The sequence below is a fragment of the Biomphalaria glabrata genome, chromosome 3 (assembly GCF_947242115.1).
Source record: "Biomphalaria glabrata chromosome 3, xgBioGlab47.1, whole genome shotgun sequence".
Classification (NCBI taxonomy): Eukaryota; Metazoa; Mollusca; class Gastropoda; family Planorbidae; genus Biomphalaria; species Biomphalaria glabrata.
In genome coordinates this window covers 47,123,781-47,141,201 of record NC_074713.1, presented here as the reverse complement: position 1 = coordinate 47,141,201, position 17,421 = coordinate 47,123,781, and the positions used below count along the sequence as shown (strand labels likewise).

Below are 17,421 nucleotides of genomic sequence, written 5' to 3'. Positions count from 1 at the left end.
CCACGTCACAGGTCCAAAGTCAAGGCCATTGTGAAAACATGCATATGACCAAGCGTATTAAGAGATTGAACTACCTGTCAACGACTCTTGCAATTAAATAAATGTACCGATAGCCGGACGTGTATTCTGTTTACTTTTAATTTCTATTAGAAAATGAGTTTTTGTCTCTATTTGCTACAATCATTTTAATATGAAAAAAAAAAAAAAAGATTTTTCCCTTTTGGTTACAGAACGCTTAGTTTGGCAACACTTACTACGTCCGCGCGCCAACTGAGAAAGCGTGAGCGAGAGGGCCGCGCGATGGTTTTAAATTTAGCTATTGCGCGACAGGTGACTCGAGTGTACGCAAGCAGTAATTCTCTCCCTTGAGTCTAAATATAGCTCGCCGTTGTTTACTCTGAGAGATGAACTACTTCTTGCCGACGAGAGATAGAGAGAGAGAGAGAGAGAGAGACTGAGAGAGAGGAAGAGACTAAGAGAGGGGAAAAAGACTGAGAGGGAGACGGGAACTTTTTTTTTATCTCTCTCGATTTTTTTTTAAAATTTTATTTGAACGGCAGTTGTGTGAGGGAGTCAGTTGTGTTTCCACAACGTAATGCTTTGTACCGATATATTGCTCGTATTGAAAGATGTAAACATTCCCAGTGTTGGGTTTATCTGTGGAACACACGACTGGCATGACTTGTTTTGTCTGTCCGCTCTCATTGTAGACCAGATAAATAGTCCAACGTCAAAGTTCAGGAATCACTTGTCTTAACTACGAACCACGATTCCTACTTTTTTTGGATTCATTAACAACCTCGAAACTGTGGATATATCAAATCTGGTCAGAATATAGTTTCACTTCCAGATTGTGCATCCTAACATTTCCTGAACTTGTGTGGATTATAGACAGATTAATCATTTCTGTGGATAAGATCGAACTCAAGGTAAATTTTTAACTTGTTAAGAACTGGTAGATGCAGGTCTAGTTAATATATTTTTTTAACTTGAGCGGATTATGAGAAAAATGTGATTAGTTGACAAGTAGATATTGTCTAGATAGTGATCGCCTGGGCTCTGAACAATAGTGAGACTGTTGAATGTTGATCTAGACATATTTAGAGTGAAGGACAAAATAGTTCACATTAACTTCACATAGATTTACGTTGAACTATCTAAACTTAACAGAGAGAGAATGGGAGAGAGAGAGAAGAAGAAGAATTAGGAGACATTTACTAAATTTGTTTAGATCTTGACATAGCACAAAAGGCCGCCTCTGTCCTTTTGCTCTTTACTAGGAAGGGTTGTACCAGCATTGTGTCTACGCTGTCCGATCTTGGGCTATTTCCTCCCGCATACTTTCATTGATAGCTGTAGTCCTGAGATCCCGCTTGCAGACATCTCTGTGGGCTAGTCTTGAACGTTCCTTGTGTCTGGTTCCCTCGTCATGCCCAAATCTTAATGTTCATTATGATCCCGCTTGCAGACATCTCTGTGGGCTAGTCTTGAACGTTCCTTGGGTCCGGTTCCCTAGGCATGCCCAAATCTTAATGTTCATTATGATCCCGCTTGCAGACATCTCTGTGGGCTAGTCTTGAACGTTCCTTGGGTCCGGTTCCCTAGGCATGCCCAAATCTTAATGTTCATTATGGGGGTTGGGGAGAGGGAGCTGTAGCTCTTGATAGTAATAGTGACCCTGTAGAAGAGTATTGTCCCCTGGAAAACGGGTGGGCGGCCACCATTAGTTATACGACCAACACATGCAGCGGGAAACAGAGAGGTCATTTTCTAGATGGACAGATAGAAGTATAGAGACTTGATTGTTTTATTTTTACAAAGCACTATGTCCTGTCTGTCTGTCTGTCTGGTACAATTTGTGTACACGTTATTCATCGTACACCCAATCTCAGATCAAGTTGAAACTTTACACAATTATTTGTTGTAACTAAAAAAGCATGAATCAATAAAAAAAATTAATCAATTAATTTATTATTGGTAATTAGTTTTTTAAAACTTTGGTGCAGTATCGAAAAAGGAAAAATAAATGCTACTTACTTAGTTATTTGGCTATCTGGAGTTATTTCCCTTATTACGTTTTGTACATGTTTTCTCTCCCTTTTCCTATTCTCTGGTCAAGTTGAAATTTTTCATAATTATTCATAATCGATGACAACACACAGGGCCGGTCTTAGGCCACTGCAACCTATGCGGCAGCTGTGGGCCCCGCACTTTCATAGGCCCCGCGCTAATTCTAGGTGTATAATATTAAATTAAACCATTATAACTTATATTACAAGTTTCCCGCGGCCTCCTGATTTTCCACGGGCTGAAGGAAATCTGAAAAATAGACAAAATTGTCCTATTGGGGTGTCATTCAATGACTTGAGGTCAACAATTCACGAAGAAAGATTGAACAATTTGGCAATTCTTGCTATTGCTTTTGATCGTGATCTATTTGGGAAACAGAATTTTTATGATATACTGTATGACTTCGCTACACGCAAGGCTCGTAAAGTTAATTTGATCGTGATATTGAACGAAGTAAAGAATGAATACAATGCAAAGACGAATTTATTCTCTAATACAAAATCTTAATTTTCACTTATTATTATTACAACCCAGACTGAGTCCCGCGCAATCGTTTCGCATAGGGCCCCAAAATTCTTAGGACTGGCCCTGACAATACATAAATCATTCAGAAAATTAGCGAATTGATTAATTAGTGGTCATTAATTAATTTTGTTTTATATAGAAAAAGGGAGCTTATTCCCGCAGTATTGATATCTACGGCGGTGATTTTGTGGTTCTTTCTCTTAGTTAAGCTTTGTTTTCATTAAGTTTTTGGAAAATATTTTGGTTTTCTTCGATGTTAACATGATCCTCCATGGTGTAGTACTACAGAATCTGTTTTAACTCTGGACCATCAAAACTTATCGTCCACTGGTTTTACACATAGGTCTTGACTTTGTACCTGTGAGTGTGTTGGTATTTATCAGTGTGTGTGTGTGTGTGAATATATATGTAGTCAATTCGTCATACACACAGGTCGTGACCATTTACCTTCACGTTGGAATGAGAATAGTCATTATCTTCCATAGAGTAGATCCTTATCCGAAGTAGAGGCCATTTTAAGATTCGAAGGAAAAACTTTGGAGATCATGTGACCTATGGAAAATGGCTTCATCGTTTCTCTTAGATGTGATGTTCTCGCTATTGGACACACATCTGTTATGAGAATCCTTTCTCATCCTCTCTGAAAATGAAAGCGGGCAAGGTTGATCGCTGCCTCTTTTGCATTACGTCAAGTGCAACGACCTCAATTCCACGTAGCAGAAAACTCTCAATTATTTTTTTTCCTTGTTGATCTATGTCCACACCATTGGCCTTCTCGCGTGTCTTCAAGAACAATAGACATTTGCTCGCGCTGTCTTAAGTTTCTACAAGAGTGTGGTGTAGTCAACACAGTGACAGGTTTCTTATGCATACCCTAAAACCATGGTTTAACTTTGTTTTTCTAGTTATAGATTTCAGTATTTTTTTTATTTGGTGGAAACAAAAAAAAAGGGGGGGGGGCGAAAATATAAATTTCAAATAGATATATAGGAATAAAGTTTTAAAAATGAAAACTAAGAACTCTAATGTCAGGGTTTTTTTTATTTGGGTTGTAAGTCTGCAATAGCCACATGTATAATAGCACTCCTACATAGCAAAGCTTTAAATCCTTTAAAACAAAAGGGAAGTAACAATGATTACCTGATACTGTATGCATTTATTAAAAACTGCAATCTAGTAATGCAGTCATGAGTCAGATGTAGGCCTAGTTATGTAGAGATGGATGTAGTCATTTAGAGATGGATGTAGTCATTTAGAGATGGATGTAGTCATTTAGAGATGGATGTAGTCATTTAGAGATGGATGTAGTTATTTAGAAATGTACTTTCTTCTTGTACTATGCAGCCCTATCCCACCCCTCTCATATTGAGATACCATTCCCCATACACCCTAGCTTCCCTCCCCCCAGCCCAGGGTAGCTAACTCTTTCTCAATTCGGTGGTAGTCAGTCCTGTCCCTTGGTGCACGCCAACTATATACAAGTATAACAATACAGCGTCTCTGCCTTCTCGCCCCTGTATAGTTCTACTAAAGCGGAGCATTTCGCACAGCGTGTCTACGCCCCCTCCCCCTCCCAACCCGCTCCCCGAGAAGGGCAAAAGAAATATGAAAACGTAGTCAAAAAAGGCAAAAGACAGAGAGGAATGGAGAAAGACGGTCGACGAATCTTGCATGTTGCCCCAACGGTCCAACAGACTGAGCGATAGGTAAAGGTATAGGTATAGTCACTAAGGCTAAGACTTTAAACAAATAATAATTACAAGTATAATCCTCAGTATGGAGGGTCTCAAAGGCTCTACGATTTGCAATCTATTCATATCTTATCACGAAAGTAATCCTACAAGTTTATATGTGGCTATTTATGTATGAATCTTGGTATGTGAACGCATACGTATGTAAATACATTTATGCATTATATATGTATGTAAATTTGTATTTACGTGTAGGTATGCTGATGAGAATATGCATATAATTATTTCAGAGAGTGAAAGTGTACATGTGGGATGGTAATGTTAAAACCACCCACTCCCCACCCACTCTTTATCGTTCTCGCTCGTGACCACACTGAATATAAATCTATTACATTCGCATTTCAAACATAGTTTCGTGTATGTGTTTTCCTAGTCTGAACTGTAAATATATTCAAGTTTTTAAAACTTAAAAAATTCCCATTAGATAGAGACTAAGATGTTTTATCACGTCACGTTTTCTCTAGTGATAATGTTGTCCAAATCTATCCTATATGTATAGGAACTCCTGCGCTATGTTTAGCCTATAATCTAGGCTGGCCTGACACTGACGCTAATATCTCAACAGAGTTGGCCTACATGCATATATTGTTTGGCTGTTGACGGCGACAGACAGGCCTCTACCTGAGTTCAATTTAGATTTGGACTACCAGAAAGGTGATTGATTTGACGCTGACTATGATTTAAATATATCTCTATGTATCTTGAGACAGCGCAAGCAACCAGTGCGTAGGCGTGTACAACTGTCTATATAAAAATGGCAATAACATGACATTCCATCACTTGTGATAGCAAATAAACGTGTCAAGGCCAAGAAATAAAAGTAACCTCTAGAATCGAGACGCTAATTAATGACTTTCTGGTCGTGTAATATATTACAAAGTCTGTCTGTCTGTATGTCTGGTAAAAAGTTTGTGCATATTTTGTTTTCTCACATTTCCCATTCTTGGATCAAGTTGAAACTTTGCACAATTATTCTTTGTAGATGACAAGACATGAATCAATAAAAAAAAGTAACCAATTAATTAATTAATTATTGGTGATCAATTATTTTGTTTGATATCGAAATAGGGTAAATAACTGTTACTCAATGAGAGATGTGGATGTATATATGGATTTAATCCCCTTTTTAGGTTTTGACACGTATTTTCACCCACTTTCCATTCTCTGATCAAGTTGAAATTTTACATAATTATTCATAGTCAATGACAATACACGAACTAATCCAAAAATTAACCAATTAGTTAATTATTTAGTATTAAATAATTAATTTTGTTTTGTATGTCAGAAATGGAGCTAAACTCTGCCATTGTCAGAAAAATTGCAGTAATAAGCGGTTCTTCCCTTAGATAAGCTTTTTTTTTTTTTTTTTTTTTTTTAATCTTTTTTTTTTTGCTTGTTTATGATTGTTGGTTAGGATTTTCTTTTCAGAAGATACAGTCGAAACTTAATAAACAGTCAAGTCATAGCTCATAATTAAGTCAGTCTGAGCAATCAACTATTTATTTACGTTTTTTAATATCCGGCTTACACTCTTTAAGTAGTAAAATATAGCAAGAAAACAAGAGAAAACGATATGGATAAATGTGGGAACGATATTGGGGAACATAAAGAACAAGATTACAAAGATTACAAAATCGGCCCCCTAATGGTCTAAAATACTATGATGTCGGCCCCCTAATGGTCTAAAATACTATGATGTCGGCCCCCTAATGGTCTAAAATACTATGATGTCGGATTTTCACTGTCTGTTCTAGCTTACGAGATCTAAACGGGACTGACGGACGGACCGACGGACAGACAAACCACACAAAACTAATAGCGTCTTTTCCCCATTAAGGGGCCGCTAAAATATATGAAAATGAAACGAGTAGGACTGGTAGAGATAAATAAATAGACAATATGAACACAAATATCAAGGATGCTAATTGAAAGATTACGTTTATTACTAAACTAGTTATTTTTTACCGGTTTTGCTCTGATTTTTTTTCTCTGTTTTAGTTTGGTATTATTATAATTGATTTTTATATAGTTTTAATATTAAAAATCTATGTCAAGATACCACTTTGACCAAGTTTTGATGTCTATGAAAGACATACATGCACCTTACAGTCTACTTCATATATTAGATAGTAATTAGTATTAGAAGCGAAAGAGTTTAGACATTTGATTCATCATTTCTCTAAAGTGCACAGAAATTGATTGCATTCTTTACATAAGCTTATCTATACTTCCGTGTTGTTTTAAACCGGATGCACCAGTGGCTCCATTTAAGAAAATCCCCCAGAATTCAAAACACAACTCGATTGAAATAGGATAGCATTTCTTTTTCTCCTCATTCCTAATTGATCTTTTTTTGTGACATCACATTACCTGTAAGTTCACTTGAGATTAAAAGGGGAAGAGGATCTCAAAATATTGTTTCAGTACAATCTTTAATTTAGATATTTTTATGGTGAGGAGGGGAGAGAGGGGTGAAGGGGGCGATGGCGTGTCTTCTAATTTCTTATATATATATATTTCTTGTATTTATTAATCTTCAGAATTGAAAATACTTGTAAAAGTTCTAGTGATATGAATGATATAGTCATACTGATGGGCTGGCATTAGGCATTGGCAAACTAGGCAGTCGCCAAGTGCCTCGAGCCTCGCACAGACTCATATTATTATTATTATTATTTTAATTTATTATTTTTTTTTATTATTTATTTTTTTTGTAATTTTATTTTTATTTTTAGAAGAAATAGTAAAACCTGTACCCAATGCTATTGGTGGAGTATACTAGGTATTAAATGAATTGCGTAATATTATTTTCTGTTTATTTTTTATTTTTCTATTCATTCGGGGCCACCAAATTCACTTCTCTTTTAATCATCTAAGGCCGGCCCTGGACTCATAGTCTTAATGTTACAATTTTTTTTTTCAATGACTGGTTCAGGCTGGTTCAATGCATTGAAACAACGACAATTTATGTTTTTAATCTTTATAGCATGAGCGACACAAAACAAGGGAGCTAATTAGTTAAGATAAAGAAAAAGAATATTTTTTTTTTGCCCAGAGGCGACATGGCATTTAGAACCGGCCCTGTCGGAAACATCCAAACACGCCCACGCCCAACTCCATCACGTTTTGTATTTGTTTATCTGTTTCTATCTATCTTTATCACTAGTTTTGCAGCGGCTACAGTAATAATGGCGGGGGGCTATTTATAGAAAGCCAGCTCTTCACTCAGAACCTACTCCACACCCAGCTCCGTGGTTTAACATTTCCCACTGTCTTCCTCAGTCCCGCGCTAGTGTAGAGATCTAAGAGATACCGGGTATTCCCGTTACTCTCTGGATTTTTTGTGTTTTGTTTGGTCTATCTTCTGGATGTATGGTTTGTCTACGTGTTTTGTTTGTATATTTGTTTTTACACTTGACAGCAGTGCTTCTCAAACTTTCTTTTACCCCCCCATCTACCAAAACAAAACAAAATATTTTCTAGTAGCATTAGTTTAAGATTCTAAAGTGTTTTTTTTATCCAATATTGTGGAATTCTCGTCATAAAAGTTAATCGCAGTAATCTGCTCTTTGTTTACACTTTGGTAGAGAAAAAAGAAAAGAAAGGGAAATGAAGAGATGTGGTGGTGATGCAATGTAGCCACAGGGAAAACGTCAGAAAATAAAAAATAGGAAAATTATGAGACACTCCATAAAGATCTGTCTTGGGAGACACTGAATAGAGAAATATCTCTGTGGGAGACACTCAATAGAGAAATATCTCTGTCTTGGGAGACACTCAATAGAGAAATACCTCTGTCTTGGGAGGTTAATTGAGACCCTAGGCGAAGTGATAATGTGGATCTTGGTCTCCAGGCTGTTTGTTCAGATAGGCAATAGTTTTTGGAAGACAGCCCCTGCTTTCCCTATTCTACTTGTAACGTTGTGCCTTGGTGTGCACGGCGTGGCAACGAGCTATTGGTCTTAACTGCCCACAGGTTGTGACGTTCAGTGTTCAAGCCTTCTATAACGAACGGTCTCACATTGATCAATTTTTTTAAAATGAAAGTGGATCATGGGCTGTCCCGCACGGACATTTTAATATAAGCGTGACAGACGGTCCAAAGCGGGACTGTCCCGCCTAAGTCGGGATGTCTGGTCGCTTTATCATGTGTGAAATTCTACGTAATTGGTCTAGGAAAGTCCGTGGACAAAATAATCATGTAATAAAATAGGTCTGAAGACCCTTGCATAAGTATGAAGATTTCTGTTTATTTATTAATTGATATTGTTTCTTATATTAATTATTGATCAAACAGAATCATCACACGCCGGAGATTATATAAATAATTTCATAATACACTAAAGAAACATCTGTGTTCTCTTTTAACTTCTTTAATAAACTTCTTCAGATTACATTTATAATTAACTTCTCAATTCAATAACAACTTGACTTAAATATCTTCATAAAATAAAAACTTAAAGACAACAACAACTTCAACAATGGACCCTCAGTGGTCTAGACGTACACAAACACAAGACCGTTACTAAGCAAAGATGGTTACAATGCGAGGACCTCGACTAACTAACCTTCCCCTAATTTATACTTTTCTCAATCGTACTTTTCAGAATCATAGAAACTTCTTCCTTAATTATTTTATTAACTTTGACCTTCTAGAAGCTGACGTCTGCTATGTTTTCCCCTTAACCTCTTTCTCTGATTGGATGACTAAAAAAATAACTTGTTTACTCTGGTCAGCTCTGACTTGACCTGGGCTTCTAGAAACTGGTCGAAATAGGTCACAGTCTCGACTCATGACAATAAGTTTAAAATAAATTTAATGTATAGTTTATCGAACTCCATTTTAAATCATTTGTGTGAGTGTTGTAAGTACATTGTTCAGTGTCCATTTGAATCGTGTGTTAAAGTTGGCATCAATGAGGCTGATGTAGGAGTGTGACACTGTGGGCAAGAGAGACAACCCTGCAAAAAAAAAACGATTTGAAATTAGCACTTTGTAAAAATTTTATTTCGGAGTCTGTGTTCATTGCATGTCTACCCAGAATGCTTGGAACTGAAGACCCTACGTTGAGGTGAACAACATCTGATTGAGTTTTGCACGGGGAACAACTAGAGACGGGGCGGGGGACTGGTGGGGAGAGGGCAAGCTAACAAATATATGGTTCCATTTATCTCTCCTGAGACAATGCATGAAACTTGAAGATAGACCAGAGCATCCTCTCTATGCAATATTGCTGTGACTTTGATGAAAAGATCATGGAACTCCCCACGGCCCCACCCCTTGTCTCTCTCTCTCTCTCTCTCTTCACTCTTCCTCCCACTCTCTCTCGTGCTTGCCGGCCTGAACGAAAGGATCGCTGACTATAGCATTTGGTTCCAGTTAAGAACCCTCTAAAAGGAAATACCAGAGCTGGGGTGCCATGGTTAGATACTACCTAAGAGTTTATAATCTTATTTGAAGGAAGGTCTGTACTTTATAAGATAAGAACTAAATCGTTCAATAAATTGTTACAGTTTTTCATTCGTATGGAGCTGAAAATCTGGGCCTGTAATACATTGCATGGTAAAGTATATAAGTTGCCCCCCCCCCTTTTTCAGACCTTGCGATTTATGGCCGACGGTTTATGAGGGTGTCATGTGGCTAGCACAACGACCAACTGCCTTTACTTTTTACCCATTAGAGTTGGTTGGTCTCAGGGGCGTCCTAAAAATACCGAAATTAAAAATACGATTCAAGCGCTTTACAACTGTGTTCCCACGCTCTCCTTGTGATCCCACATTGAACTAAACACAAACTATATCAGAAGTAGAGTGACCTGATCAAGACATTGAACTAAACAATAACTATATCTGTAGTAGAGTGATCTGGTCAAGACGTTGTATTTATTCTTTTGTTTTCTCATGATATATTACTTGAATACTATAACCTGCACGTGTATCGAGTCTTCTGTCTTATTATTGGTATGTGCTTGAGAATCTATGAATCATTTATTTGTTGTCGATATTAAGATTTTAAAATGAAATAGAGGTAGGCAGACATTCTACAATAGATTTAGTATTAATAGTTTGGTGCACTTACAAATTGCAGGAAACTGTGTGGATAAAAGTTTTTTTTAGTAATTAGAAAAGGTCTAAGATTCCTTACATATGCATTTTGTTTCCATCTTTTAAAAGGATATGTTACGGGAAATAAATAAAATAATAAATGATTGCGTAAAAAGTAGTAGATACAATTATGTTTAAAAAGTAAATTTGAAAGCTCTAGTCTGTACAAGAGTGATGACGAGCTGGTCTATGAGTGTGAAGAAACATGACATCACTAGTACACAGTAGTACTATAGTGGTGATTGTGTGTGGTTTTTTTTTCTTGATAAAGATAAGTTGTGAAAGAACAACAAAAGAGAAAAGACCAAAATAAATGTCTCATAAATGCTTTCAAATTCTATTTGTGTATTTGTTAGCTTTAGACCTAAATGGCATAATGTTTCGCAACAATTGAGCTAATTAAACAAAAAAAAGAAACTTTTTTTCCCTCTACTAGCTAATTACAAAACAATTTTTAAAATACTCATCCCCCCCCCCCATTCCCACCGAAGTGTCAGACAGAAAGATTACCCATGCATCGATCTACCCCCTCCCTCCCACAATCGGTGTCTCTCTCTCTCTCTCCTCATGCCTGGGTTATAGATTTGCACACAAAAAAATCACGCAGTCACTCCAGCGTAGCGCCGGTCGTCTGCTGGCTTAAAGCAGGTTTAGACCAGGTTCACACACAAACTTTTGTAATGTCGAGAGGTAAGAGGGGAACATTTTTTTTTTCGGTAAAATTTGCCGGCTCTGCATTTTTAACATATCGCCTCGTTGCCATGGTGATCTGATTGAAACCCTACATCTCGTATGTAGCATTAACGCTCAAGACTCGATGTGTCGTTACTTAAATAACACGACACGTCGCATCATGTAACTAAATATAAAACTAAGACTGCTTTATTGATCCTTTTGGAAATTTGTTGTGATTAAAAGGACTCTTTTCTTATATAAAGACAAGACAACGGAAAAATACACATAAATACAACAGACACAACACAAAGAGTTCATTCAGCGACTACACACAGGCATCTTGGTCTTTTTCATGTTTCCTGATCAACGAGTGGCGTTGATATAGTCTGACCGAGTGAGGTACGAACGAGTTTTTTTTACCGCTCTGTTCTAGTTTTGATTGACAGCAGTCGCCCACTTCGGGCCGACCTGACGTAGTTCTGATGCGGGTGGCCGTTGTCTTCCAAGATTTTTTCGATTTTCCTTAGACACTTTTGTTCAAAAAGTTCCTTTAAGTGTGATAGTGTTGTGAGTGTAATTTTTGATGCCCTCCAAACAGTTTTTCGTGCTTCTGCAATAGACAAGAAAGCAAGAGTTGGCCCAACTATTAGGAAGGTTCCCTCCTTATTTTGATTTTTTTTTGTTTCTGATAATAAAACAAGCAAAACATAAATATTATGTTAAAGGAATCGAAACAAAGAAGCTTATTTAAAGGGAAGAACCGCACAATTACTGCCATATATGTCACTGCCGTATTATTTATCTCCCCTTTTATATGAAACATATTATTAATTACCACTTATTGATTAACTGATTGGTTAATTTATTGATCTATTCGTGTATTGTCTTCGAATATGAATAAAATTATTTAATAACCACTCCTTGATTAACTAATTATTATTTGATTAATTTATGTATTGTCTCTGACAACAAATAATTGTGCAAAGTTTCAACTTGCTCCAAGAATGAGAAGTGGGCGAAATGATGTGTACAAGATTTGAACCACACACACACACACAAAGACTCTATCCGTTACCAGCTGTTGTGCGGCGTAGTTATTTCATTTCAATTTTTTTAGGCTATTATATCTGTCTAGTTGAGGTTTTCGTGGATAATTTACCGACACGTGTTGGCTCCACGCCATATTGGTACAATAAGGTCGTGGCCATATACAGCTCTGTTCTCTTAGCCCTGTATTCAATACCGTAATAGCGGAAACTGGAAAAAAATAGTGTAACTATGTTACGTCCCCTGACATCCTGAAACTATGTCAGAAATGACTCAACCGTTGAATAATGGCGACCCTAAGAGTTAGTGAAGCATGACGGTATACAGCCTTTATTTGAAAAAACAAAAACAAAAAAAAATCTAGCTCCTACCTGCGAAGAGTTCTGGTCTATCGATCCGACAGCACAGTTTGACACCAACAATTACTTTAGATAAAGATTTATCTCCTGGCTTAATGATCCCCTATAGCTTCTAGAAACAAATTAAACACCGATCGTGGCGTTTAGAACTGTCATTACATAAAGATTATTTTCTTTTGCGTGATATAAAAGTTAACAGAGAGAGAAAAAAAATTGAAACATTAAACATACATGTGCTAGCTATGTTAGCTAGTGTGCATGTGTGGCTGAATAGTATATCATGCAGTGATGCCCAAATTACGGCCCGCGGCCCAATTCCGGGCCCTCTAAACGTATGTCCACGGTGCGTAATGAAGTGGAAAAAGTTCGGTTCTACCATTTTTACAAAGCTTATATCAACTCACTCTGTCTGTCTGGCCAAAAGTATGTACACTTTATTTCTCCAACACCCGATCTCGGATCAAGCTGACATTTTGCGCAGTTCTTTTACCTGACGACACAAGAATCCATTTAAAAAATTAACAAATTAGTTAATTAACTATTGGTAATAAATTCTTTTGTTTGGTATCTCAAACAAGGGAAAGAAATAGTACTTGACTGAAGTGGTGGTACAAGCTTAATTAGTCCCCTTTATAGATTATCGTCTCAGGATTATTAAAATTTAATTACATGGCTGATCTAAATTAATTGAAACACTAAAGTTAAGCTTTTTTAAAAAAAATATTTTGTTCTTTTGTATTTTGTTTGTGTGTATGTATGTGTGTGGTATTGTCACACGTGTTTGAAATAAATATTGCGCCCTGGCCGTAAAAGTTGGGGACCACTGAGATTTAGATCAGTCGATGCAGTTCAAACTTGATGATAGAATTATATGTTGGCTAATAATCGCTCTGACGCTGTAATTATAATGTGGCGTCACGTGACAACTATTATGATTGAGTTCGGTGGGGCTTGACTCCTAGTTCATTGACTTTTTTTGTTTCCCCGCGTTAGGCGTCAATGACTCTGTATCAGGAGTCCTGTGCGAACTCTTGCGAGCTAGAGGCATGACTGGATTTTAAGTTATGCAGTTATGGAAAGACAAAGGCCTAGCCCTCGACACCAAAATCAGACTGATGCGCTCCCTGGTCATGGCCACAATTTTATATTTTTGCAAATCTTGGACACTGTAGAGCTAGAGAGAAGGATCCTAGCAATGGAATTGAGATGCTACAGAAAGATCCTCTGTATCACATACAAAGACCGCATCACAACCGAAGAGATTAGAGACAAGGTTACTGCAGCCATTGGACCCCTTGTTAACCTGCTAACTATTGTAAAAAGAAATGGCAAACTAAAACTGTGTGGCCATATTACAAGGTCTTTGGGTCTCGCATAGACCTTCCTTCAGGGAACAGTACCAGGAAAAAAGAAGAAGAGGCAGACAGAGAAAGAATGGACGGGCCTGCTATCAAAAAAGAGTTGTTGCTTTTTTCCAAGTCAAAAGACAGAGGTGAATGGATAAAAACGGTCGACAGATCTTATGTGGTGCCCCAACGGTCCAACAGACTAAGAGATAAGTGAAGATGAAGGTGAAGTTAGGCAATGTCCTCTTTTCGCACACAAAAAAATGTCCTTAAACAAAGACATTCTCAGCAACAGCAGCAAATAAACTCTACAGCTAGAGAACGTTATATTCAAGGTATCTTGTAAAGAATCTTGAAAACATTCAAAGACCTCAACATCTCAAGGCTTTTCAAAGCAATAATAAAGGTGATTGTGCTTTCTAAAAACCAGCAATCTCTTCGTCAACCTAATTCGTATGTGTCTAGTTAATACCTTGCGAAAATCTTGCATTCTTACTTTGAGTCTTTCACAATAAACTAAACAAAGTGAAGGACGCTGGATTGAGCCTCAAAGTCGCCAACTAAGTTTGAAGTCACAAACAGAAATTGATTTTGCAGTGCTAAAATGTCATTGTTTAACGTTTAAAAACACCTAGCTTGTCAACACTTCCTTTATTGTGTACACCGGATACACCATGTATGAAAATCTCATATGAAGAGCAAAGAAATTTGTTCACAAATTTACAAACACCTTTTGAATAACTGAAAGACCTTCTCAACTAAACAGTAACAGTTGAATAGGACCTTCTCAACTAAACAGTAACAGTTGAATAGGACCTTCTCAACTAAACAGTAACAGTTGAATAGGACCTTCTCAACTAAACAGTAACAGTTGAATAGGACCTTATCAACTAAACAGTAACAGTTGAATAGGACCTTCTCAACTAAACAGTAACAGTTGAATAGGACCTTCTCAACTAAACAGTAACAGTTGAATAGGACCTTCTCAACTAAACAGTAACAATTGAATAGGACCTTCTCAACTAAACAGTAACAGTTGAATAGGACCTTCTCAACTTAACAGTAACATTTGAATAGGACCTTCTCAACTAAACAGTAACATTTGAATAGGACCTTCTCAACTAAACAGTAACAGTTGAATAGGACCTTCTCAACTAAACAGTAACAGTTGAATAGGACCTTCTCAACTAAACAGTAACAGTTGAATAGGACCTTCTCAATAACGTGGTATCTCGTTAGCGTTAGACCTTCTCATTAAAGATGGACCCTTTCATTAACATAGAAACTGCTCAACTACGTATGAACTTTTCAAAAACATTGGACCTTTACAGTTATGTAAGACTTTTTTTTTAAAAAGGCCTTCTTAACTACGTAAGACCTTTTCACTAACATAAGACTTTCTCAAGTACTTAGTACCTTTTCACTAACATAAGACTTTCTCAAGTACTTAGTACCTTTTCACTAACATAAGACTTTCTCAAGTACTTAGTACCTTTTCACTAACATAAGACTTTCTCAAGTACTTAGTACCTTTTCAGTAACATAAGACTTTCTCAAGTACTTAGTACCTTTTCACTAACATAAGACTTTCTCAAGTACTTAGTACCTTTTCACTAACATAAGACATTCTCATAAATAAAAGCCCGTCTCAACTACTTTAGATCTTTTCAGTAACATAAGGCCTTCCTTAACTACGTAAGACCTTCTCACTAACATAAGACATTCTCATAAATAAAAGCCCGTCTCAACTACTTTAGATCTTTTCAGTAACATAAGGCCTTCCTTAACTACGTAAGACCTTCTCACTAACATAGGACCTTCTCACAAATAAAAAAGACCTTCTCAACAACATTAGACCATCTCAATAATGTAAGACCTTTTCAATAAGTAGGTAGAACCGACTGAACAAAAAAACAAAAAAAAAAAACAAAAAAAACAACGAAGGTAACGATGATCTGTTGAACAGACTGACCTCTAAAGTTGTGTGTGTGTACAGTCTCGGTTGCTTCGCTCAGCTCTTATCTTTTTATCTTATACATTTCAGGCATTCCTTCAAAGAAGACGATAATTACAACCTACGCTTATTTATGTGTCAATCAAGTCGTGCCTGTTAACTAGGGGACTTCAATTCTATATAATTTATTGTTTTTCCTGGTTAATTCATGCCAAACGTTCCATGCTCTAATGACTCCAAGAAACTAATGGAAGAATAAGGATTCGTCCTAGCATAAGTAATAAACAAAATATAAAACATACTTAAAAAAAAAACAAAGCTTATCTAAGAATGAGAACATATTTACAGCCGTAGCGCTCAATACTGTAACAATTAATTTAATTTTTAGATATATGATTACCAATAATTCATTGACCAAATTGTTTACTTTTTAAAATGTTTTTCGTTGGGAACATTTTTGAATAGATTCTGCAAAGTTTCAACTTGATCCAAGTGTGTGAAGTGGGAGAAATAAACGTGTTCCATCTAACTTTGTATCAGACAGACTGAGTTGTATCAGACAGACAGAGTTGTATCAGACAGACAGAGCTGTATCAGACAGACAGAGCTGTATCAGACAGACAGAGTTGTATCAGACAGACAGAGTTGTATCAAACAGACAGAGCTGTATCAGACAGACAGAGCTGTATCAGACAGACAGAGCTGTATCAGACAGACAGAGCTGTATCAGACAGACAGAGTTGTATCAGACAGACAGAGTTGTATCAGACAGACAGAGTTGTATCAGACAGACAGAGTTTTATCAGACAGACAGAGTTGTATCAGACAGACAGAGTTGTATCAGACAGACAAGAGCCGTATCAGACAGACAGAGTTGATTTAAACATTGTTAAAAGAAATGCGCCTTTAGAGTCTCGCTGAGAATTTTATTAGGTTGGGGTCTACGTCCATCTTATACTCACTGATTAAGAGACACAGTTACCAACATGGGAACCTCTGCACAGTCCGCTGCCGTACAGATAGTCTCCCCCCCCCTAACCCTACTCCCCCCCCCATTCCGTAATCAATTCGATCTCCCTGATAGCATTTTGTTTTGTGTCCCAATCACTGCTCCCCCAGTGGCGAGATAAGACCAGGCACGCCCCCCCCCCTTTTTTCCACCTCATGCTACTTGCCAGCCAATATAAAAACAAAAACAGAGGATTATGTCGTGAGGTCAATGACATCGCGGGAAGCAATAATTCAACGTTGGAAGGGCTTTCAGAAACAACAGGCTGGTCTGACACGCGCGTTATTAGTAGGCGGCCGCTGTGACCTTTCTTCGAAAAGAAAAATATTTTTAAACTACAAGTCTGAGCAAGTCTTGTTTAAACAAATACAGTGTTCAGAAATGTATTATAATAATTATAATTATGTATTAATATATAAGTTATAGTAGTTATAATAGTACAATGTATTAATATATAAATTATAGTAGTAGTTAGTACCTCTTCAGAGCTTGCAATCTTTAGGGCAGATGATGTAAAGGTTATCTGCTTCTATGGCCGACTGTTAACGAGGGTGTCATGTGGCCAGCACAACGACCAACC

General features: G+C 37.1%; 1 protein-coding gene across 1 annotated transcript in view; it reads left to right on the top strand.

Moving 5' to 3' along the window:
• Window positions 1–348: 348 nt before the first annotated feature.
• LOC106073376 (protein phosphatase 1 regulatory subunit 12A-like) overlaps window positions 349–17,421 on the top strand; it is a 60,505-nt gene continuing 43,432 nt past the window's right edge. The window contains exon 1 of the mRNA XM_056022363.1: window positions 349–929. The gene's annotated coding sequence lies outside the window, so the exon portion shown is untranslated. The remainder of the gene's footprint in view (window positions 930–17,421) is intronic.